At 42.5% G+C, this 25,359-nt stretch overlaps 1 protein-coding gene and 1 long non-coding RNA gene across 2 annotated transcripts in view; one reads left to right on the top strand and one right to left on the bottom strand.

Moving 5' to 3' along the window:
- LOC109529648 (CUB and sushi domain-containing protein 3-like) overlaps nucleotides 1–25,359 on the top strand; it is a 447,797-nt gene that overhangs the window by 47,948 nt on the left and 374,490 nt on the right. The gene's annotated exons all lie outside the window — the stretch shown is intronic.
- Nucleotides 5,331–6,894, bottom strand: LOC109529654 (uncharacterized). The gene is made up of 2 exons (XR_002170873.1): nucleotides 6,864–6,894; nucleotides 5,331–5,415 (listed from the first exon to the last, which is right to left on the bottom strand). It is a non-coding gene; the product is annotated as an uncharacterized LOC109529654 (long non-coding RNA).

The raw sequence follows: 25,359 nt of genomic DNA, 5'->3' as shown, positions 1-25,359 counted from the left end.
CACTTCCACCCAATATTCGTAATATTGACTCTCTTCCCACATTCAAAACCCAGGTCAAAACCCACCTATTCAGTCCTTGAGTGCTGTGAAAGGTGCTTACAAATAAAATGTATTATTATTATTATTATTATTATTGTTATTATAATACATTTATTTCTAGTTAGCATTGCAAATTTTATTTTAGCATATAATGGTGAACCTTTTATAATAGGTCAACACAAGTATGAAAAAGCCAAATAACCTGGTCAGTATAAAGATTAAGCAAATGTCTATTGATGGCTGAGGCGACTAGGAAAAACACGATTCAAAATATCTGGTAGTAAAATTAATTTTCAACGTGTGTACACTTTTTTTTTATGTACATCGTAATGCAATGTGCAAATTTGCTACTCCAGCAGTTGAACCTTCATTCACTGCATATAAAGTATGTGGATGCATTGCAGTTGGCCAACTGTTTTACGACTACTTTACCTTTATAGCGGGCTCATTGGTTAGATTGCACAATATCATCTTACGGCAGGACTGAGTCGACTGGTCATTAACTTGAATGAAGTGAAACCACACGCTTTTTCCACATGAATTTGCAACATGCACGCACGTACATCTTCGTTTGTTCAGCTATTCCTTTGTGTCTGGAATGGGCTGCACTCAAAACACTCTTTCTGCTCAAAATCTCCTCTTGCATGCTTCTAAGAGTGGCTTAAATACAACGCCGCTCTGAAGGCCCTGCCGACAGCGCACACACCACCGTATGCTTCCCGATGAGCATTTTATTAAAGGCATTTTCGATTGATATTGATCACGTCTATCATGATACTTAATGATATTAATTTATCGGCCAGCCCTAGTATACCTGCTCTGTGATTGTCTCAGATGTTTGCTTAAAGAGCAAGTCGCATCATGAAGACCTAGTAACACAAAAGGCAGGTCCCAAAAACTGTTGTGGAGAAGTTTAAAACATGGCTAGGATATAAAACAACTCCGCAAGCTTCAAATATCCCGCAGAGCACTGTTCAAGCAATATCTGTGCTGTACAGTGCTGTGTTTTTCTTTCTGTATCCCAATGAGATGATTTGTCAACATATTACAGTGTAAATTGTAAAAAGCTGACGTTGTATGGAATCCAAATCATCACTTTTCAGGAGACCCCCAAAATGTCACACTTATTGTTTTGGTGGGGGGGATGCCAAATTTTGACATGGAAATTTCTGTGCCCACGTCAGCAAAAGCGGAAATGTGAATCTTGCCCAGTCTCTTGTAATCAGTCTTCCACAGACACAAAGTTGAAACTTCCAATTTAGAGCATTGAATTTATCATCAAAACTAATGTGACAGTTTATCAGAATATCCCACCAGCGTAGTTATATTTGACACGATTAAGAAATTTAACTGTCTTATCCATACACAGGCACAAGACTTTAGTAGCACAAATATTTACTTTTGAGAGAAATGATTTTGAGAAAGAAAATGTTTTTTGCAAGGAAAGCATGATATTTTGCTATTTGTATGAATTGTATTGAGATATGCCCTTTCTCTTTTGCACATTTCAATTCAGATCCGAGAAATGTACTAAACCACCTGAGAAAACTCGTTAAATACGTTTTAATAATCATGATTAAGTAAACGCTGTTAGATTAACAGTAAAAACGCTAACTCAGACATTTCACAAGCAATAACTTGCTCGTGTCTGACACAAAGCCACATGTACACGTGTGCACAGCTCTTCCTTGTTGCTCATCTTGCTCGCACAATCAATACAAGTACGTAATATGAAACAGAATGCAAAACCCAACCTGGCAAAACCATAAATTAGGGCAATTATCTTGGAATATGTTTGTGTGGCTGTTGTTCTGAGGAAGGTGACCACCTCACACGTCAATGACATCAAACCACAGAGCAAGAGCCTGAGCTTTCATTGACAATAAGACTGAAGTGCTACATCCAGTGAATTGACCTGTGTGTGATAAGACTGGTTGGTGTCAAACTAACATGTAATCTCTATCAGATTTAATATAAACTGTGTATGTGTGGGGGGGGGGTGCAATGATTTGAGTAAACACAATCACTGTTGGTTTTTAATTGTTTAATCATGAAAATATGGATTTTTAATATTGTCTTCAAATCCGGGAAACACAGTTTGGACGATGTTCAATAACCTTTTGCTAGCCAGTATAGCCCTAGTTCAATGTGCCTAATTTACAGTGAAATTTTGAGATAAAATTTGTATCTGTGAAAGCCTGTGAAAACTCAGACTCTGACTTCTTCTCTTCACAAATTTGCTGGCTCACATGCCCAGCAACATTAAAAAATGTAAACAATCACACTATGAATTTGTCTGAGCAATAACATATACACACGCGCGCACACACACACACACACTGAATGTGAGAGGAAAAAAAAATAAAGAAATCGGATTTGGTAATTAATACCTCCATTTGCATCTTACATTGTACCTACAGTGACTGTGTTTTGTTTTCAAAGCGGTAATACAAAGTGGGAGTGAGGATCAGCAACAATAATTGCTGCTTCCAATTTAAAAAAAATAAAAATAAATAAACTAAAAACAATGCAGTATTTTTTTTCCTCATCTCTTTGAAAGCTTTATAGCAGAGTTGTTTTCTTTGCCTTCATCACAAATTTAGTGTGCAGGGGGCTTTCTGTGTAACCATAGACTTGGTTCTGAGAAAATTCTGTTTCCATGGCTCGAGCTGATCTGTCTCTAGGGCCTAAAATGTATACGGGGTGAACACTATAGCAAAGAGTTTACAGTATTTTCTCCAAAACAGACCACACTGAGAAGAAAACGATGCACTTTTCCTTATTTGGGCCCGTTCCAAACAAAGCTTGATGGGGCTTAAAACACAGTTTTTGCCATTTGTAACCTGATAACTTAATAATCAATGTCACAACTAAAATAATAAATGTTCATGAAAACGAAGCAATATCTCCATGATTTAACTTTCCACTGAAGTATTGTTACACTTTGCTCTGTGAAGCTATGCCGGTGCCTTTTTGGCAGCGAATGGCAGGTTCAAGTTTGTAGTTTTGTGCCGAGTTTTTAAAGGAGAAGGTAGGAGACATGAGTGATTACGGCAAACATCAAACCTCACTAAGGTTATCAATGTGTTGCTGTCATTATGTAGTCACGATGATGGCACACATCATTTGTTCGTGGGCGTGTGATGACTGATTATGAGCCAAAAATCAATACGAATTGCAGTCCTCTCTGGTAGCTGGCTGCCTTTATTATTGCCACATTGTTCACTGACAGTGGGAAATGAAGGGACAGCCTGTTCCACTGGTGCCACAATAATGCTAAATGAACCCATGCAATAATTGGCCATGTAAGTACAGTACACTAGTATCTCTCCAACAAATAATTCATTTTTATTTTGTACGTAGCAGGACCTAAACCATGACCCTTTGGTTCCAAAGTTCAGTTCCTTCAAGATAAGTTACTGACGTTTTGTTCTCGAAACAGCGTGTGATAGTCACTTTTGTCGGGAAAAAAATCAGTTGCTTCGATGATTTGACATTTACTTCTGTGATTATGAAAATAAAATATTGCTGGGCCACTGTAAAGAGGAAGGACAAGTCTTTAAATCATTCCATGCTGTTCTTTTCGCAGTTGAATTGGCCAGCACGAAGCCATTATTCACATGAGTTATGAGTCTTATTTGGCTCTGACACTTGACAATAAACTAAACAGAATAGCTTTACTTTAATCGTTGCTTGCTGTCACTTCAAGACATTCCGGTCTTCTCTGTTTGCACCACGCTTGTGTTTCTTTTTTGGCCTTTTCCTTTTTAGTGTCATGCTGCTACCAAGCCTCACTAATCGGATGGTGGGAATGTGTGAACACTACCTTTAGGGCAGTGGTTCTTAACCTGGTTTTGATCGAATCCCAGGGGTTCAGTTAGTCGGTCTCAGCGGTTCAACGGAGCCTCTGCCATGGAGGGTAAGACACACGCGACTCAACATGTTAATTAGTTATAACGCGCCCGCTTGACCATCACTGACTGCAGATGATCACATGACATCGCTTGTCCAATCAGTGCTGTGGGAAATTTAGCTCGCTTCGTAATCAACGTGATTCGTGATAGTACATCATTCAGTTAAAAAAAAGTATACTTATCACTTGATTTTTTATTAACTTTTTTCTGTTTTTAATAAATGCGTTTCTTTTTTTTTTAATATCTTGAATTTGTAAAAAATATATATTTATTTTTCACTCATGAAGGGTTCGGTGAATGTGCATATTAACTGGTAGGGTTCGGTACCTCTAAAAATGTTAAGAACCACTGCTTTAGGGTAAATGTAGTGTGTTCAGGTGGGACGAAATATCACTTCTGTCCAGACTTGTGGCCAGACATAAACCATTTGGCAACCACTGTTGGCCTGATGGAGTTTGATACTTACTCACGTAGCACAATATAAATATCTCAATTTCCTCATTGTAAGTGTCTGGCTTGCTCATTCCTCGAAAGAATAAAGGAGGGTCGAAGCACTGCATGCTCACTTGCCTTTTCTGCCAATAATTAATTTTATGCAAATAACTTTAAAACCTCTCATTTCTCACCGTCAAGGTCAACCTGGGGATCAATACCTACCGCATTAAATGGAACATTAAAGTTGCTTCCTTTTGTTGTTCTTATGCTGCTTTAATGTTAATTTCAAAAGTTTGCATGTTGTTGTAACAGACTTTGCAGGGATACTTTATTAAAATGAGAGCATGTTATCAGACAATTATCAGCCTTACTGCCCCAATTAACATCAGTAATCACGGGATTTGACTGAGTTTTAGGGCCATATCCACAAACTCATCCTTAATGAGCTGAATCTGCAAAGTAAAAAAAAAAAATGCATGAAATCTTGAGCTGAATGGAGGGAGCTGATGGACGTCAGCTGCTGTTGTGTTAGCAATACTACTGTATCAACTATGTATTTAAATTTATTTTCAAGAAGATCGATTATTCTGGAGAATTTATAGGTTTTTCCTCAGACAAGAGTTTCTATGTATTTCAGCAAGCGATCAGACTGTGCCTTATGTTGACCTCAGGTTTAGCTGCACACCATTTGCATTCACGCTTCTTACAGGATTGTTTAAGTGTGTGCATTTCATTTGTAAACTGTGGAGTATGTCTCTTAGGACACGCATTTAGTCTTAATGGTGCGAAGAAGTCGAGTGCATTTAATAGAACAGCACTGAAATCAATGTTCCCTCTTAGGTGCACAACTGCGCACTGGTCGCTCACTCTCAGCGCACAAGAAAACATATCCAGCACAGTGAACACACTGCAAATGAATGAGATATATAACTTTTTTCTGTCATTTTGCTGTGTAATTCAGCGAGTGACAAGTGTCCAGTCAATCATACGATGCAATGCAATGACGCTATGCAGCCAATCACGGCGACTGACAGTACTTGCGCATGTGTTCTCCTTATACACGCTACACAACAATGGCAATATACAATTCTGAACGAACTTCGGCCAGATTTCTGAAATTGCAGCAAATTTGTCATTTTGTATGCGTTCCCTGCGGGTGTCCTTGTTGTCAAAGCGGAGGTACCGCTTTATTTCGTAGAAGCGATTACGAGACATAATGGGTTTGATATCTGGGGTACCAAACTTATTGGCCCGCATGTCTCGCTTGGGACCTATGTAACCCATTGCCGCTCTTCGAAAAAGGATTGCGACGAACACCATCAGCTCGTGAACAGCCATCTGCCAGTTGGGTTTGGTTCTGTGGCTCTCGCGGATGTGTGTTCTCTGATGCTCCGCAACATGTTTACATCCACCAAACACAGGAAACTTTGAAGGCGACTTGTGATTTTTCGTCTCATTGACTCTGTTGGCCTTGCAGATCCGTTGAAGGCAGTTTGTGGGGTTTCAGCAACAATCAAGTCTCCAACTTTCCATTGGAACCAAACAGTGCCATCTTTCGCCCTCTCTGCGGATCCAGGCGGTGTGCCAACATGACCAACTTTTTGTTTTTTACTTTGAGGAGGGTTGCCATACATTGTGTCTTCCTCTTCATCAGATGAGGCCTCAGTATTTGAACTGTCCTGCTCAACCACATACTTGGCTACCTGTCTCCTGGTGTGCCTTTGGAGGGGATGATCTGCTTGTGAAAAAACACTCACATTCTCAGCTGGATCATTGTCATCGCTTGAAGAATCGGTGTTGCCATTTTCGTTCTGAAATGCCAGGCTTCTTCCAACATTTCCACCATCAGAATCGCAGTCCGACATGCTCTGTAGCATTGCTAAAGCCTGCTGAGCAGTCATCCTTCTTCGATGTGCCATGGTCGACGTCTGAGTGGACTCTGAGTTTGTGTGCTGTGCTCTCTCACACAAAAGAAACTTTTGTGTGTGGTTCGGGAGAGAGGGGGGCGCTAGTCGGTGCTCAAGTCATTGAAAGGGTATTGTGCAGGACAGCTGTGTCTGTGTCAGTGGGTAAGCACCCACTCGTTGATGGGTACTTAGGAATACAATGGAAAGTAATTAGGGGTGTGACACATATTGGTGTCTGTGGGGGGAAACAGAGTCAAGACTAAAGTCCCCCTCTTGGGATTCTAAGTGAATGGCTGTCAGAGTCTGTACAAATAAAAGAACAAGCAGTGAAACGGGGTGAGATCTTTTCTTTTTCGAGTGAGAAAGGTCTGCTCGGCAAAACATGCAGCGAAGCTAAAGTTGTTAGCAAATTTTCCGATGAAAAATACGGACTAAATGGAAGCTGGACTACCTCAAGCGGCAGATTCAGCAGAAAAGTCATCTTTAATGCTGTTGAAATTATACGAACACTCAAGATGGGAAAAGGGATTCGTACATTATTATGGGAGAGCGCAAACGATCGGGAGACAAAGAATTGGTTGTCCCACAGAAAAAAAATCTGACCCTGAGCAAGTTAAAGTTCTTATCGAAAATATATTACTTGCCATTAAAATGAATGCATTAATTGCTGTTATAATTTGTTTCTTTTAAGACATGAAAATTTCTATGATCCCAGGTGCGATACTGGTGTGTGGCCACTGGCCACAGTGAGCACTTTTGATGTTGCTCATAGTGGTCCTTGTGTGCTCATGGAGATTGTTTGTTTGCCCAGATATATGAAAAATTAGAGGGAACATTGACTGAAATCATTCTTGAGATTATCTATCAAACCAATATTTGGGGAAGGTAGTAGGTGCCAGAGGCAGCAGCACAGAGGTCGGAGTAGTGGTTGAAGCACTAAGATTGCAGCTGCTATAGCTTTGTTTTTTTTGGTTAGGACGATGGCAAAGAGCCAAGACTTCAAATTTTTTAATGCCCAAGACAACTGGGATAGGCACGAGCATTCCTGTGATCCTCGTGAAGATTAGCGGATTAGAAAATGGATGTTCACACACAGTAATTTACATTAGTACCATTACTTTTGAGGTTGCTTTGCTTAGAACAGGGGTCGGCAAACTATTACACTCAAAGAGGCATTTCGACCTGGTTTCCACGGAAAAGACAACCATGGGAGGCGCAAAAACTACACAGTATAACCGAAAATATTTAATATAGGTAATAGTTAAAAAAATGTACATAGACAAATATTAGTTAAAAGCTAACTTAAAAAAGGTGGGTTTTGAGTCTAGTTTTAAAAACAATAACATACTCTGCAGCTCTGAGGTTCTCTGGGAAGTTGTTTCATCAAACGGGGACTGTAAAACTGAAAAGATGTCTCACTGTATATTCGGCTCCTGACTTTTGGAATAACTAACAAGCCAAAGCCAGAGGACATCAGAGCTCACAAGGATTCATGAGGTAAAAGGAGCTCATCGAGATGAGAAGGCCCAAGACCATTCAGACATTTAAAAAAACAACTTAAAAGAAAACTTAAAATCGATCCTGAAACACAGGGGAACCCAATGCAGTAATTTTAATATCGTTGTAATGTGCAACCGTCCTCTGATAATAGCTAGGACAGACATTGCCAAGTTCTGTAATAATTACGAGCTTTAAATGTTTTTTTTTAAAATTTTATCTTTTTTTGATAAAAATATATTTTTAAAATTTTTAATGTTCAGTAAAACAATATCTCTGAGTCTAGAATCACACCCAGGTTTCTCACTAGTGATGAAGGGTTAAACCCTTGTGATTTGGTTGAAGTCTGTCTCTCTGGGCCTCAGGACCGATGACTAAAAGTGCCGTTTTGTCCTGTTAAAGTTATCATCCAGGATTTCATCTCTAAAATGCAGTTAAAAAGACCATCCAGTGGACTTGTATCAGCAAGAGATATTCAGCTGTATCACCAATGTAACAATGGAAATTCACTCTGTGTCTCCTGATGGAACGACCAAGAGGTGTTAAGGGTAGAGGTGTCAGGGGTCGAAACGATCTGAATACTGTTTTAGGATACCAGAAACGTAGACAACAAACAAAACTCAGTAGCAAGATTTATTTACAAGAACATAAAACGCACGACAAAGTATGAACAGAAATCACTGGTTAAAAGAAACAGGAAAAAAACTATACATAAACAAAAAGCACTTGCAAAAGGCAAGGAGGAAGTCTAACCGAGAAAACCAACGAAATGTCCAGAATCCAATTACGCAAAATAAAAAAAATAAAAAACAAAGACAAATGACTAAACCAGATAACACCAAAAAAAATAAAAAATAAAAATACAGGTACTAAGGAAGGAGAACAACTATGACGTGAACAAGAGGTCTAGAAAATGATCACTTTGGCCAGAGCAGCAAACAAGGTCAACAATAATCCAACAAACTGCTGACAGTTTGTCAGACCTTAAATACATGGCTCCCTGATGACAACATTGGCAGAAGGTGTGCACACTTGAGGATATGCTTCAGTCTGCCACCTGCTGAGGATACAGGAACAAGAACACAACAAGAGACAATGCCCCCGTTGGAGGACTTGGGAACGAACTCCGGGGGGAACAAACAATCTGTTGGGCGGGCCATTACCAGGAACCGGGTCAGCCTTCAAGGCCTCCTTAACAACCGTATCCCAGGTTGCAGCGCCCACAACACAGAAAGGAGGAAGAATTGGCTTAGGGTCTTCAGAACTACAGCGGGGCGAGTGAGGTTAGTTAGGGAAACAGCAACCGTACTGTAGTCACGGACAAAGCGGCGGTAGAAATTGTCAAAGTCCAGAAACCATTGGAATTCCTTACGGTTAGTGGTGGTAGGCCAGTCAGCAACCACCCGTATCTTTGTAGGATCAGGTTCAAGTTGGCCCCTGGCAATAATGTAGCCCAGAAAATCCACAGATGGGACATGAAACTCACATGTTCCCAGTTTTATAAACAGTGTTCTCCAGGAAACTTTGAAGGACCATTTGCACGTGTAGACAATGCTCCTCAAGAGAAGGGAAGAAGATCAAAATGTCATTCAAGTCAATGAGGATGAAGTGGTTGAGCATGTCTCGAAATATGTTATTCATAAGGTGTTGGAAAATTGCAGGGGCATTTGTGAGTCCAAAGGGCATGACAAGATATTCGAAATGACCAAGGGGAATATTGAAAGCAATTTTCCATTCATCACCTTCCCTGATGAGGATGAGGTGATAAGCATTACTGAGGTCCAGCTTGGTGAAGATCTGGGCATAGTAGAGGGGTTCAAATGATGGGTCGATGAGCGGCAATGGGTACTTGTTTTTAACCGTAATCTTACTGAGGCCCTGAAAATCAATGCACGAACAAATGGTGGCATCCTTCTTCTCCACAAAGAAAAATCCTGCTTCAACAAGCGAGGAGGAGGGATGGATCAAACCAGCTGCCAGAGAGTCAGAAATGTATGTTTCCATAGCTTCCCTCTCAGGGCGAGAAAGGCTGAAAAGTCTACCGGTGGGGAGGAGAGCCCCTGGAAGGTGGTCAATGGCACAGTCGTATGGGCGGTGTGCGCCTGCTTCTGATTGAATACGGTAGCAGAGTTGTGGTATTGTGACAGCACTGTGGAAAGGTCTGGGGAGTTCGATGGATGTGAAGGACCGAGGCTCACTCACTCCCGCTCGTGGGGTCGCAGAACCTTGACACAAGTGAGAGTTAGAACTCCAGACCAAGATTTTTTTCAGTGACCAGTCAGTATGCGGATTATGGCGCTTAAGACAGGGGAGACCAAGAATGGCAGGAGACGAGGTTTAGGGGTGATGAATTGTTTGAATTATTTCACTATGATTCCCCCAGACGGCCAACGAAAGGGTAGTGGTATGGTGAGTAAACCTGAATACAGATCTGCTATTCAGGGCCTGAATGACTTTTGTTACCTCAAGGGACATCTTAACCGAAGTAGCAAAATCCTTGTCAATAAAATTGTCGTCTGCACCAAATTATATGAATGGGAACAGTCCGTGAATTGAATGTCAATTTGGCAGGGAGGGATAAACGGGTAGGAGAGCAAAATGAAGAGGAAGTTTGGTGCACCATAGTACTCTCCTTCACTGACGAGCCTGATCTTTTGGTTGGGATGGACAAGTATCTGCAAAATGACCTGCCTGCCCACAGTGCAGGCACAAGTTTGCATTCATCCGTCTCCCCCGTTCACCGAGTGTGAGATGAGTCTTGCCAAGCTGTTTAGGTTCCTCCAGAGGGAAAGGAGGCATACAGACATATTGGTGCAGGGGTGTCCAAAGTTTTTTTGGTGAGGGCCAAATACAGAAAAATAAGCAAAGGCTCGGGCCACACACTAGAGGTGACGTATTGACACATGATTACTGTGTGTATTTCTAACTCACCTATAATGTGAAGAACATTGCTCTCAGTGGGAGCAGTGATGCTGTCCTTTGGATTGAAGAATAGCTGGGATGTCAGGAGAAAGTTTGGTTGTTGAGACACAAAGGACTTCACAAAGATTGCTATCAGTCATTGTGGATCTCAGTCTGCTTTTGTTCTGATTTAATAGAGAAAATGTTTGTTCACATATGTATGTTGAGCTGAACAGGCTCATCATTCTTCTTGCGTGGCGTCTCATCAGAGAAAACTTGGCATTATCCAAATTCTGATAGAAGTCAGAGAGGGAAAGAAGCTGATTTTGACTCTTCAGAGAATCATCACATTGCATTTCAATCAGTTCTAACTGCAGACTCTCTTCCACTTCTTCTGCATCCACCAGGAAGGGGCCGAGAACAGCTTGATTTGTTTTTCAATAGGGGTGTTCACACGGCACACATTTGCTCCGGCGCTGCACCAATGTATTTTGTTGCGATATATTTTAAACCGGAGCAAATTTTGTGGAGCGGTCACACGTACAAAGCCGCTGAGCGTGTTACCACCGGTGCAGTGTCGGTGCAGCTCCACTTGCAGTCACACGGCAGTTTCTGCAGCAGAGCAAAACGACAGAAAACAAATGAGCTGTCATGTTGGTTCTTTTTAAAACTTATACACAACTCAAGCAACTACTGTACAGGCACGTCCTTCTCCTTCTCAGTCTCCGTGCCTTCTGCTCGAGAGTAACCACCCCCGAAAATGTAAATCAACGATGACTTCAATGACACTCAGAAAAGCGCCAAGCAGAAAAATCAAGAGAGGAAATCACAAAATAAATTCTATGGGGGACGGGGGCTTGTGAATACACAACAAAGGAACAAACTACACAAACAACTCCGAGACAGTCCAGTCTCCTACAAAAGGAAAGATGACGTTTGGGGACTATTTCCAGTCCCCACCCACCCCCCGTTCTACTTGAGATGGTATAACCCAAGAGGTGCTTGCTACGTTACCAGCCATGTCTTGTGTTGTTATTAAACAAACACATGACAGAAGTCCGACAGAGCACGAAAGCAACGCATTCCCACGGTACGTAATCAACTCTTCTCATGCGTAGCGAGGCTACTCCCCCCTCGCAAACGAGCATTTGCTCCGGAGCAAATTGTAGCGTTCACACATACCATTTTATATCGATGCTGCCTCGCAAATGAGCATTTGCTCTGGAGCAAATTTTTAAACCACCGCCCTGAGGTGGATCAAATTTGCTCCGGTGTAAGCTGTTTTCCGGGGCTACGCCGGAGCAAATGTTGCCGTGTGAACACCCTTAATGTCAGAAATATCTTGAAAATGCTGGTTGAATTCTGTCACGAGAGATGTAATCATAGACACAATATTTCTCCTTTTGAGCAGAAAGGTCTGCCTTTGGAAACGCAGACTTGATTTCAGACAGCGCAGGGAAGTGTGCAGCATTATAACTTCGTAGTTGTGTCTCAAACAGGCGGAGCTTTACACAGAAGGCTTTCATGTGCGCATACAAGTGTGACACCAGCTGTTCTTTGCCTTTTAAGTTCTTGTTCAGTGTATTCAGATGATGAGTGAGATCAACTAAAAATGCCAGGTCTGCCAGCCATAGAGGGTCACTCAGTTCATGAAGAGGTTGGCCCTTCTCTTTCAAAAACTTGTCGATTTTTGATCTCAGCGAAAAAAAAAAAAAAAAACTGCTGCAGCACAGAGCCGCAGCTGAGCCAGCGCACATCAGAGTGGTAGAGTACATCCCCGTATTCAGCATCCACATCAGATAAGAAAGCTTGAAATTCCCTGTGGTACAGTCCTCTAGCTCGAATTATGTTGACAGTTTTTTACAACAGTGTTCATCACATCGCCCAGCTGGACAGTATTGGCACACAGTGCTTCTTGGTGAATTATACAGTGCATCTTAACAGCCTCACCTCCACTCTCTTTTACCGTGGTGCACACCATGGATGCCATTCCTTTGCGCTCACCCGTCATGGCCGGAAGTCCATCCATTGTTACTCCACAGAGCTTGTTCCATTTAAGCCCCATCTTTTCAACTGCCTCTGACACAGCTTCAAAAATATTTCCACCCATCATTGTGCCTATTAGGCTCATCATACCAAGCAGCTCCTCCGTAGAGCAAAAATTATCGACTCCCCGCAAAAAAATTAACAGCTGTGCAGTGTCTATGGCATCTGTGCTCTCATTGCATGCTATTGAGTAAAAATCAAAAGCACTAGCTTTGTCTCCCAGCTGAAGTTTCAGGTGAGCTGACAAGTCCTCGATACACCGCACCATTCTATTTCTGACATTCTGACATTGTTGAAATCCTGCACTTTTTCCGGGCATATTACTTCTGTGTCTTTATTGAGGCACTGCTTTATGAAATCACTGTCTGAGAACGGTTTGCCATGCTGGGCAATACGTTTAGCGACTGTATAGCTTGCTGCTGTGGCATTTTCCTGTATTTTGTTAGCAAAAAAAAACCAAACAAAAAAAAAACAAAACTGTTGTTGAACTTGCAGGCTAGCTGCCATTTGCTTGAATTTCTGTGCTCGTTCGGCACCTGTGTACGATGCGTAGCTCTGATGTTTGGTCTCATAGTGCCGATGGACATTATACTCCTTCATCAGGGCAACATTTTAATTGCAAATCAAACAGACACACTTGATTTTTTTGAAAGAAATATTCGTTTTCCCACCATGTTTGAAATCTTCTGCACTCACTTGCTATTTTCGGTGCTGCCATTTCTGGTGACTGTGGTAAATGTTTTTCTTTGCTTAATTTGGCTTAGTGGAGAAGCACCTTTTCTGTTACTGGCTCCATCTAGTGTTGAAACTGAGAAGTTCAACAGTTGCGCTCAAGCGCCATGTGCGGGCCATATTCAACTATATTTTCAGAATTTGCTGCGGGCCAATAAAAACAAACCCGCGGGCCGCAGCTGACCTGCGGGCTGTAGTTTGGACACCCCTGTATTAGTGCGTAAAGCAGGGTCTTTGGGACACACTGGAAAGGGAGCTTGTTTATGATCCCTGGCTGCTCTCTCTCTCCTTCGTTCCCTTAGGTGGTTGTCAATCTTGATGGAAAACGAAATTAAGTCCTCTAAAGATGACGGCTCATCCCAAGTAGCCAATTCATCCTTAATTTCCTCCAATAAATTACGGGCAGACACACGTATCAAACGTCTGCTCGAGGATCCATCAGCACCTTCACTTATTGCGACGTCTGAGAATACTTGGAGTAGGCAGTAGCATTATGTTCATCTTCTACAGCAGGCATGTCCAGCTCCGAGCCTGTAGGGCAACTGTCCTGCCTGTTTTCCAGCTCTCCCGGCTGCAACACACCTGATTCAGATGATCAGCTCATCAGCCAGCTCTGAAGCAGCATTAGAACACTCCTGATTATTTGAATCAGGTGTGTTGCTCCTTGGAATGCTGGAAAACAGGCAGGACAGTGACCCTTGAGGACCGAGTTTGGACAAACCTATTCTACAGTCTTGTGCTTTGGAATAACCAGTTGGTTTGGGAACCTAACTGTTAAATCTAAAGATCAGATAATCAACTTGTTTCAGACAGCAGGAAGGTAATGGGGCAGCTCTCCAAGACATATATGTCCAGTCCATTATTCAATAGGCCAACAACATTTCAGGCAATCCTTCCCATGTGCTGCACTCCCAATTTGTGCTCCTAAACTCAGGAAGGAGGTTTCGGACTCCTCTCTGCGAACTAAATCGATACAAAAACTCATTCATACCGCAGGCTATCAGCTTAATTAACAAACAATGAGAATGACACAGGCAGACAAACAGGAGGACATGAGGGCAGTGTGCGGTGTGCATATGCTTGTAATGTATTGTCCAATGTATGTAGAGTATATGCTGTCCTGTACTGTATGTAATGTCCAATGTATGCTGTATGTATTGTCCAATGCATGTAGCGGCACGAAGGGCCTGTCCATCGAGACAAGTTTCTTCTACAAGAGACCAAATAAAAGTCAAATTAATATTCAAAGAAGTACATCAAAGCACACTCCCCCCACCCACATTCTGCGGCCAAGACCTTGAAATCAATAGAATAAGCGCCACCTGATTGTGAGCCCTGCCGTAATGAAAATAAACCATTTCTGGCCTCACGTCCCCAAACTGGGTGGTCGAAAACTTTGCCAAGTTTGCCTGAAAAGGCTTCAAAGGAAATCAAAACAGGGTATTCCTGTTTCCAAAGAGCAGTAACCCACTGACCCGCCTTGCCTCGTAATAAGTAAACAAAAAAAAGCTATTTTTTGCGGCATCCGATGAAAAACTAATGGGCAACTACATGCCTGGTTCTCCAGAGTAAAACTCAGGTGTTGAAACGAAGGTTTAACATTGAGGGTGGGAGAGAACAGGAGAAGCTTGAACAGGAGGGTTTTGCACAGTAGTGGTTGAGTGTGAACTGGGCAGTGACAGTTGAGTGAGTTGGGTCTTGTTGGACTTCGAGGGTTTGGGTCTGGAGACTTTCCATGAGCCCTTGTAGAAGTTAGTCATGTTTGCCAAACAAGACTCCTTGTGCTATGAGGGATTCGTGGTAAGGGGTGGAGTTCGCTGCATCCATGTTTCATATGGCCAGATTGTTGTGGTGCAGCAAAGGTAGAGGCAGCAGTGGATCCAAGAGCGAATGGGAAGCAGGATAATTGTAGGGTCAAATGGTCCGCAGGGGGAAAACACTGTGGCACTGTGGCAGGCTGGGCAGGGAGGCACTGGAAAAAGACAAGCAAGATGAAATAGTTATACACCAAAAATCAAAAAATGGCAAGCGAGTGCAGTAGTAAAGGCCTTGATACCACTCGTAATTCACGATACATCTGGCACCCGCTTGCAGATAAGCGAGGTCTTATACACAGGAGGTGATTGCTGATCAGCTGCAAGTGCGGCAGCACCGTCCGGCCCAGCCTGATAATTAGAGGAAGCAGACAGACACAAAGTCCCCCGAAGTGGACCGCCAAAATAATTGAAGAAGTCATAATACAAACACAGAAAGAGGGCGGTCTCAACGCTGTGGTTCATCCTAAAACCTGATTGATACTTTTCGAGGGTATAAACATTTCTTAAAATGTCATTGAGTTGATTAAAAACATTTTTTTTCATATATTTTGCCCAAAAATGTTAACTTTGACACTGGTCATTGTTAAAATCTCAGTGCTTTGAGGGCAGCAGGGACGGTTCTCATCTGAAGTGAGCCATTTATGATACTTAAAAGCTCCTCTCGAAAAGTTATATACACTGTCAAACCTCGGTTTTCGTCCATAATCCGTTCCAGAAGGCTGTTCGAAAACCGAATTGTTCGAAAACCGAAACCATGTTGCCCATTGGAATCAATGTAATTTTTTTAATCCGTTCCAAGTCAAGAAAAAAACGTTTTAAACCACTTTTTTTTACAATTTTACACCATAAACTGGACACATGTAATAAGAGAGCAGGTAATATGTAAAATACTGTACAAACAAACTAATATGTTTTATTTTCACCAATTTTAACATTAACATTGTAACATACAAATTGAAAGAACCTCTCTCTCTCTCTCTCTCTCTCTCTCTCTCTTTCTGTCGTGGGGCGTGCGCCTATCCCAGCTGTCATCGGACAGATGGTCTTTCGTTTTGGGGATGCTGCTGATGGTGGATTTCGGCATCCCGAATTCCTTAGCCAACACAGACATACGCACACCTGACTCATATTTCGCGATCAAATCTTTCTTAAATTCTATAGTTTTGCGCACTATTTTCCTCTTTTCTTCTCCAGGTTTACCACTTCCACTTGCTTTCTTTGGTGCCATGATTAGGGGCTGATACACGATGCAAAAATAACAGTCCGATATTACGTCTGCTTTTTAAAAAAAAAATCTTTATTGAACAACACAAACTCGTCTGCTCACAATAGACGCTACATGAGGAAGCGTCTCACCAAACACGTTTGCTTTTAAAAAAAATCTTTATTGAACAATACAAAAATGTCTGCTCACAATGGACGCGAAACGAGGAAGCGAAGCTGAGAGGAGTGAAATGACGCATTCAAGTGCGCTCAATTTGTTCGAGAACCGAAATTTGTTCGTCATCCGAGGCGTTAAAAAATCTCGAAATTTTTGGTCGAAAACCGAGATGTTTGAAAACCGAGGTTTGACTGTAATATGTTTTTAAAATAGAGTTTGCCACTGGAACCAGAAGACATGTGGTGGCCCTCATTGTGGGTAGAACACTTTTCGTAACCAGGTAAAATATTGCCTCTGATTGTGTTAATCTTTACTCTCAAGTGGACAGCAAAATCCTCATGAAGAGAGTTTTTTGGAATTAGGGGAAAGGTATTAAAATCATTGAAAAGGGAGACCGTGGTTCTATCCGTGAAAAAGGTGATTAATAGTGGAACGTAAAAGTCAAATTTTATTCGTATTTTCTGTGATTACTTTGGAAAAATGTGCATTTCTTGATGTTTTCACAGCATTGTTGTGATCTTTTAGTTGGTTGCATAATATTTGGTAGTTAACCAGAATCAGATTTATTGGTCAAATATGTAAGGCACACATAGAATTTACCATCCTAGTTATGACCGGTCCAAAATAGAATGAGAAGCCTGGCAGTTCTCTGTTTAGCACCCCATTTACTGTCATTTTCAATTTCTTCCACCTTCTCTCTGCTGCGATGCAACTTCTTTTGAGTCTTGTTACTTCTTCTGTTTTCCAAGGGGGCCGGCTTGGTTTTATTGATCATGTTTCTGTTTTCCCTGGTGCACCCAGATCCAGGCTTAACCGAAGTCTGCTGTAGAAATTGTCAACGATGAAACCACAGACGGCAGGTAAAATGGGTGGAGAGCATTTGTTAAAAGCATTTCTCAAATTTGCAGCCACTTCAGAGGTGAGATAGTTTTGAACTAGTCAGCAAAGCATCTCAATGAGAAAGGTGCAAGTGGTGCACGAAGCCATACTTTTCTTTAAAGGGGCACTTACAGTTGGGAGAACAAGTATTTGAAACATTGCTGATTTTTGAAGTTTTCCCAATTATAACGCAGGTAAAGGTCTGTAATTTGTGTCAAAGGTACTCTTCAACTATGAGGGACAAAATCTGAAACAAAAATCCAGAAAATCACAGTTGATGATTTCATTTTAAATAATTAATTTGTATTTTATTGCAGTACATAAGTATTTGATACATCAGACATACAGCACTCAATATTTGGTACAGAAACCTTTGTTTGCAATTACACAGATCAGACGTTTTCTATAGTTCTTCACCAGGCTGTCACACACTCCCGCAGGGGTTTTGTCCCACTCCTCTATAGAGATCTTCTCCAGAGCGTTCAGGTTTCGTTGGTGTCGCTCGGCAACACGGATGTTCAGCTCTCTCCGAAGATTTTCTATTGGATTCAGGTCTGGAGACTGGCTAGGTCACTCCAGGACCTTGAGATGCTTCCTGCGGAGCCACTTCTTACTTGCCCTGGCTGTGTGTTTTGGTTCGGTGTCATGCTGGAACACCCAGCTACGAACCAATGCCATTCAATGTTATTCCTCAGGAAAGGAAATTGTTGGCCACGATCTCATGATACATGGCCCCATCCATCCTCCCCTCAATACTGTGCAGTTGTCCCATCCCCTTTGCAGAAAAGCATCCCCAAAGAATGATGTTTCCACCTCCATGCTTCACAGTTGGGATGGTGTTCTTGGGGTTGTACTCATCCTTCTATTTGCTCCAAACATGGTGAGTGAAATTTTGGCCAAAAAGCTCCACTTTTGTCTCATCAGACCACATGACCTTCTCCCTTTGCTCCTCTGGATCATCCAGATGCTCATTGGCAAACTTCAGACGGGCCTTGACATGTGCTGGTTTGAGCAGAGGCACCTTGCGTGCAGTGCAGGATTTTAATCCATTACGGAAGAGTCTATTACTGATTGTTTCCTTTGACACTGTGATCCCAGCTCTATTCAGGTCATTCACCAGGTCCTGCCGTGTAGTTCTGGCCTCATCCATCACCGTGTTCAGGATCACTGATGCCCCACGAGGAGAGATCTTACATGGCACTCCTCATGAACTTCTTCCATTTTCTGATAATTGCACCAACAGTTGTTGCCTTTACACTAAGCTGCTTGCCTATTGTCCTGTAGCCCATCATGTGCTACAGGACAATAGGCTGCCCATCCCAGCCTTTTGCAGGTCGGCAATTGTATCTCTGATGTCCTTGCACAGCTCTCTGATCTTGGCATTGGTGGAGAGGTTGGAGTTTGATTGAGTTTATGGATAGGTGTCTTATATAGAGTTAAAGAGTTCAAACACATGAAGTTAATACAGTTTATGAGTGGAGAACAGGAGGGCTTCTTGAAGAAGAACTCACAGGTCTGTGGAAGCCGAAAGTCTTAATGGTTGCTAGTTGTTCTCCCCACTGTATATAACACAGTAAATAGTAAAACAGAATCACACATTAATAAGAAAATATGTCAGCACCTTTAAAAATCTGTAGTGATTGAAGCGATTTTTTTTTGTGATAACTATTACCACATTTTGATTGACATGCCCAGATTTTGAGCTTTTTATTTTTCTTTTTCCATCTCAGCCTGTCCACGGCAGATGAGCATTTTAATATTGTTTGATTTGTCATGTTCTGTTGTCAGTTACTGGGCAAGTTGAAGTGGACAAGAGTAGGAATGTGGTGATGTGGAAATGAATTTTGGTAGCGATTGGTCGTAATTATTGATCATTTAGCCACACTAAAATTTTGTTAGAGGCAGACAGGCCATAGCCACTGCAGTGATGTTAACAGTCAATACCACATAGTGAGCTGCATGACAACTCCTGGAGGTTGCCTTGGTGAAATTTCAAAGTTGACTTTGAAAAACCCAACATTCCTGCGCATGACCCGAAATGAGGATATGCAATGCAGAAAATTAATGGATGGATGGATGGATGTGTGGACTTTGAAAAAAAATTGGAGCACCTAAGCTCCATCAAGGAGCTGATGCTTTATTTTCGGTTGAGTGGTGCAGGCTTGCCCCCGGAGTGGCTTTAGGAAAAGCAAGTAACTCAAGATAATTGGTGATGCTGTACATTAAAATCTGTTATGTATAACAACCTCAAAAAAAATTGCTTTCTAAAAGCCTCTCAGAGCGCATTGTTTCCATATCTTGGTGACTTGAAATAAAATAGACAAGACATGACAGAAACCTTATGAAGAATCAACAGAATTGTTCAAACTCTTCATAGGAGAACAGATTCCATCTTCATTAATATCAGAGCCAAGTGTCTTCTGTGATTGTCTGATGGTAGAGCTGCTTCCGCTGGATGTGTGTGTCATTGAAATATTTAAATAGCTGCCATCTTACAGAGATTGACGTGCGCTCCTCTGAATAACCAGCATTAAGGCAAACACAACCTGTTCTATGATGTACGATAATGTAGACCAGGGGTGGGGAACCTTTTTGATTAAGAGAGCCATGAAAGCAAAAAATAAAAAAAAAAAATGGAAATTAAATCAGTGAGAGCCATACAATATATTTTGAAAGTAAATTCAACTAAATGTCAGAATACTAAGCCTCTGAATTTATTCTTTGAAATAATGTTGTTATAGTACTCACCGTTAATGCGACCTGTGGTGCTGCATGGATTTGCTGATGTCTCTGTAGTCTGGTTGGTACTTGGTGAGGTTAAGCTTCATGCAAGCGTTGAGGCTTTCATCCGTTAAACGTAATCATAGGTTGGACTTGATGTTTTTTAGATGTGAGAAGGACTGCTCAAATGCATATGTAGATCCAAACATGGTCAACACAGAAATATTCACACGCTGCAGTGTGTCGTATGTGACGGGAAGCGCGTTCCAAGTTTTGAGAATCACCTCGTCTTCGGGTTGATGTTTTTTTTCATTTCTGTCCATGTGTTTGCTTGCCAACTCCGCTTTCTGTCGTGCAATTCTTTCCAAATCTTCATTCAGTGACTTGAATTTATTCACCCACATATCTGAGGCCTTCAGGTCAGCCACTTCGGCTTAAAAATCTCTGATGGAGACACCAGGAATGTAACTCAAGTTGGCTGGGCTCAGTGAACACTCGTTTGGATGGGTGATGAACTTAAAAATATGAGCGTGCTCACGAAATTCTCCAAAGTGTTTTTTGAAAGACTGTAGAAGACTGAATGTGAAGCCAAGCCTGCTGGTGGAGATCAAAGTTTTGAATTGACTCACTTGCTGTGCATGCATCTGTAAATTGGCTCAGTTTTTCAAAATGTAGTAACCGCCCTGTTTCAAGATCCATGATGAAAAGCTTCAGCTTGTTTTCAAAAGCAAACACAGCTTGTTGAAGGGATAACACTGTAATTCCAATGCCTTGAATTTTCATTTTGAGCTGGTTCAGCTGTTCGGTCATATCTACGAGAGTAAAACTTGAGGCTCGCAGTTTCGGCTAGCTCAGGATGCTCAATGCCTTTCATTTCAAGGAAAGTCCGGATTTCGTTCTGGCAAGCCACAAAATGGCTAAGCACTTTCCCTCTTGACAACCAATGCACATTGATGTGCAAAAGCAGACCAGGATAGTCATTTCCAACTTCATCCAGCAGTGTTTTAAACTGCCGATCATTTAAGGCTCAGGCAACAATAAAGTTGATCACACGAATGACCAGCGACATCACTTTGCCAAACTGCCCATCACACATCTGAGCACAAAGTGCCTCCTGGTGTAGAATGCAATGGGAACTAAGATTGGGACTATTTTCATGTTCACGGAGAAGCGTCACAAATCCTTTGTTTTCCCCCACCAAACACGGAGCACCATCAGTACACACTGAGAGAAGTTTATCCATAGGTAGATTTTTTTCTTGAGGAAACTCCATGAAAGACTTGAATAAATCCTCACCTCTTGTGGACCCTTTTACACTAGCCTAACCTCAGCCAAGCCATTTGGCTTTCCTACATATAATCCCCCAAAGGGCATCCAACTGGCTGGATTAGTTTCACCATTGATCTGCAAATGATGCAAACTCTGGTGTGAAAAACACTAAACGGCAATGACCGTTCGCATGCTAATGTGAAGAAAAGAACGTTGCCAAACTTGTCGGGGGTGATGAAGCACCGAAGGGAGCTTCATCACCCCCCTCAAGAGGAGAATAGTAATGGACGCCATTAGTTCAGGGAGGGCCATGAACCAACTGGCATGCTCTGTCTGACGTCCATGCTGAACAGTGCACTCCTGAATACTTTGAAGCATGTCCAGAGTCATGAAACAGAAGAAATTCTGTTAGTGACTCGACACTGTTCTTCGGACCAAAGCAGTTGGCTCTCCATCTGCAGCATAAGGCTCAATTAGGCTGTGATTGAGATGCCTTCCTCTGGTGTGACCAACACAGCAATGACCCTTTGCATGCTAATGTGAAGAAAAGATTGTGTGGTGCGGGACAAGTGAAGGTGTTTTTTACATTTTAATGTGTGTGCTTTCTGCTCTTTTACACTGTTGTGATGCTGTGCTATGTTTTCAGCTCTGGTTTCTATCTGAAAAGCCCATCCAGGGACAAGGGTTGCGAATTAGCTCAGTGCTAAATACTCGACGTATATGCAACACATCAGATTTCTTTTTATGTTTATTGCAAAGGCCCTGACAAATAAATAAACATATAAAATAAAATATAATAAATAAAATACCCACATTTCTTTCTGCAATTCAGTTTATTTATACAGAGCCAAATACACAATGGGGTCACAGAATGTGCAAACATGTGACATGCTGGACTTGACTAGTGTTTCAGTGCTTCATTCCTCTCCATTGTTTGAACATACTTGACACTTCCACACCACCTCCAAGAGCCCCACCTTGCTGCAATGACAGAACAACGGGACTAGATGGGCCGTTGAGTTGTTGGTTTTAGATAACAAAGCCATTTGGCTGTCCTCAAGGCACAATGGAGGTGGTAAGAAAATCCTGGGACGCCTAGTGTTTGTTGGCAGAACAGCAAGACTTTCTTCCCGCAGTGTCACTAACAGCATATCTTGCAATCACACTGAACTGCGACAAATGTCTCACGTCTGTTGACTCATCCAAAGCCAGGGAAAAGAACGGCGCTGCATTTATGTCCTTCAGGATCGTTCGACCTTCGGTTAGACATCCTGGGTGAGTCTCATCCCTCAGCAACTGGTTCATTTGTGCTGCTCTGCGTTCATGGAGTGCTGTGAGTTTCTTTAGCCAGTAGGTGTGGACCATGTCCGGGCCTGGTGCTGTCCAGTTTTTCATTCCTGAGACTCTTTCCTGTATGTCTGCCACTGTTATGGTAACTGGGTTCTGTTCAGGGAGGTTGCTGTGCTCTTCTCTCAGAGTCACCAGGAATTGTGCACTGCTGTTATGTGCGACCTCCTTCTCCCATATGCCTTTCCAGTACCTTTCACTTTCCAGTCTTGGTGGGTCTGCGCTGCTGTTAGAACCCTGCCACTGAGCGAACATTTTCGCAGGTTGTGTTGCGAACAGCCTGTTTATTCTTCTGGCCTCATTCTCTTTCGTGTACCGCTTTAGGCGACTGGACAAGGCTTGGAGCCTTTGTTTGGCAGTTTTGAGTGCTTCAAATATGGTCATCTGGATGTACCTCTCGGGTATCGGCCTTGTCATCACACCTCTCTGGGTCCCCGTCAATCGACTCATATCTTGCCAAGCTGCCTTGATCTTAGCCTCCAACCGTCTTTTCCATGGTGGGTAACGTATATCATGGCTCCCATGGTTACTCTTTTAGCCAAGCATCTCTCGGATCACTAATGCTGCATATATCAGCTCATTGGTTTCCGTGATCGTTACGGTAGGGATCACCCTCAGTGCTGCATTCACAGTTTCCATGAGACTTTCAAGTGGTACTTCACATAGCCATTGTAATTGGTTGCCCAGCCTTCATTCTCACCATGATCTTAGCTTTCAGGACATTGGGGCTGGCTTCACAATCTCATCACCTGCATTCATTGGGGCTTGCCTCCCAATCTCTGGTATAACCCCTTCTGATCTGACAGCCTGGGGCCCGTTACCATGGAATCTGTGTTCTCCCTCATCAATCTCAATTTGTGATAGCAATTGCCGTTTGTGGATGTTGGAACACTGAGCCACTAGTTGTTTCGTGGTCAACCGTGACTGTGAGTTTCGAAGTAACCATTCAGCCCACATTCTCTGTCTGTAACCGCTCTGACTAGGGTTGCTTGAGTAGTAGCATTCCAACAGAGCCATGTTATCCCATCTCCGCTTCATTCCAGTAGCCCATTTTTCATCAAGGTACTCTGGTTCCCCAGCACCTGACGCAGACCTTATTTGGCCGGGCGATGTCTCAGCCAGCATGTCATTCGTTTTATTGTTTCTAATCATGGTATGAGGTAGGCATTAGTGTGAAGGATCTTGACCAAGGACCCACACTGGATGATGTTATGTGCTCATATTGCCCCAAGGGATCGAGCCCCAGTCTCCCGAACGCCAAACCGTTGGTGCCTTACCAACTGAGCTGTCCAGCCGCTCTATATATATATGTGTGTGTATGAATCACTGTTTATTCCATATCTGAATGAAAATTTTTTTTTTGGAATTTTGCACATTTTGGACCTAAATCAAACAGTAATCACGACAAGTCATACATCATCACTGATTTTTGTTTTTGCCAGATCTTGCAAAGTAAATCACAGGGACAACGATGATGCTGGGACACAAAGAATGGAATTTGCATCACGTGTCGTATCATTATGTAGCAACCTTATTGGTTAAAATTAAACTTCTTAAGATTTTAGATTGTGACTCTGAAAGAGACTTTTCCAATCAAAAACTGGAGTGAATGAATGATTAAGTCCACAGGCACACCCACCACATGCTTGGGGCCTTGGGAAAGTCTTCTCAATACACAACAACATAATATCCCCTACCTGTGCCATATTAGAGTGTCCATGAGCGTCCATGATAATACTTTTATTTTTTCATGAATAGAGATGTGGAACATGGCAATAGTGATAGTATTTCAAGTGACAGTAAAGTACTTCCAGACATAAAGTACATGCATCCACTGTTGCTGTTTTCAGTGCTTTGAAACATCCATTCATCCATTTTCTGATCCGTTTTATCCTCACAAGGGTCGCAGGTGTGCTGGAGCCTATCTTTCAGGGTTAAAAACCAATCATTCTAATCATTCGGGGTACAACTCAGAACTGGTTTCCAGCCAATCTCAGGGCACACTTAAGCCCCGTTCACACGGCAACGTTTGGTCCGACGCAGCTCCGAAATAAATCCAGTCGAGCGTTCACACGTGCACATTTGCTCCGGCGTAGCTCCACTAAAGAGCTTATACCGGACCAAATTTGATCCACCTCAGGGAGGTGGTTTAAAAATTTGCTCCAGAACAAATGCTCGTTTGCGACGCTACGCCGAAACAAATGTGCACGTGTGAACGCAGCTGGATTAAATTTGCTCCAGAGCAAATGCTCGCTTGCGGGGGAGTGGCCTCGCTACGCTCGCTACCAGACACGCACGGAATCCGACCCCGGTCGACAGTGACGAGGGGGCCAGCGACACAGACGAAGCCCGGCCATGGACCCCCGTCCCCGGTAAAAGTGTCGGCGATTTAAGCGGTGAAGACAGCGCTCACGATCAAGATGAGAATCGAGAAAGCAGTGACGTCAGCCGAGCCCGATTTGCAGGCCCGAGCC

Source organism: Hippocampus comes, unplaced genomic scaffold (assembly GCF_001891065.2).
Source record: "Hippocampus comes isolate QL1 unplaced genomic scaffold, H_comes_QL1_v1.1 scaffold94, whole genome shotgun sequence".
In the NCBI taxonomy this organism is placed as follows: Eukaryota; Metazoa; Chordata; class Actinopteri; order Syngnathiformes; family Syngnathidae; genus Hippocampus; species Hippocampus comes.
Note: the sequence above shows the minus strand (reverse complement) of the source record. Positions and strands in the feature narration are given on the sequence as shown.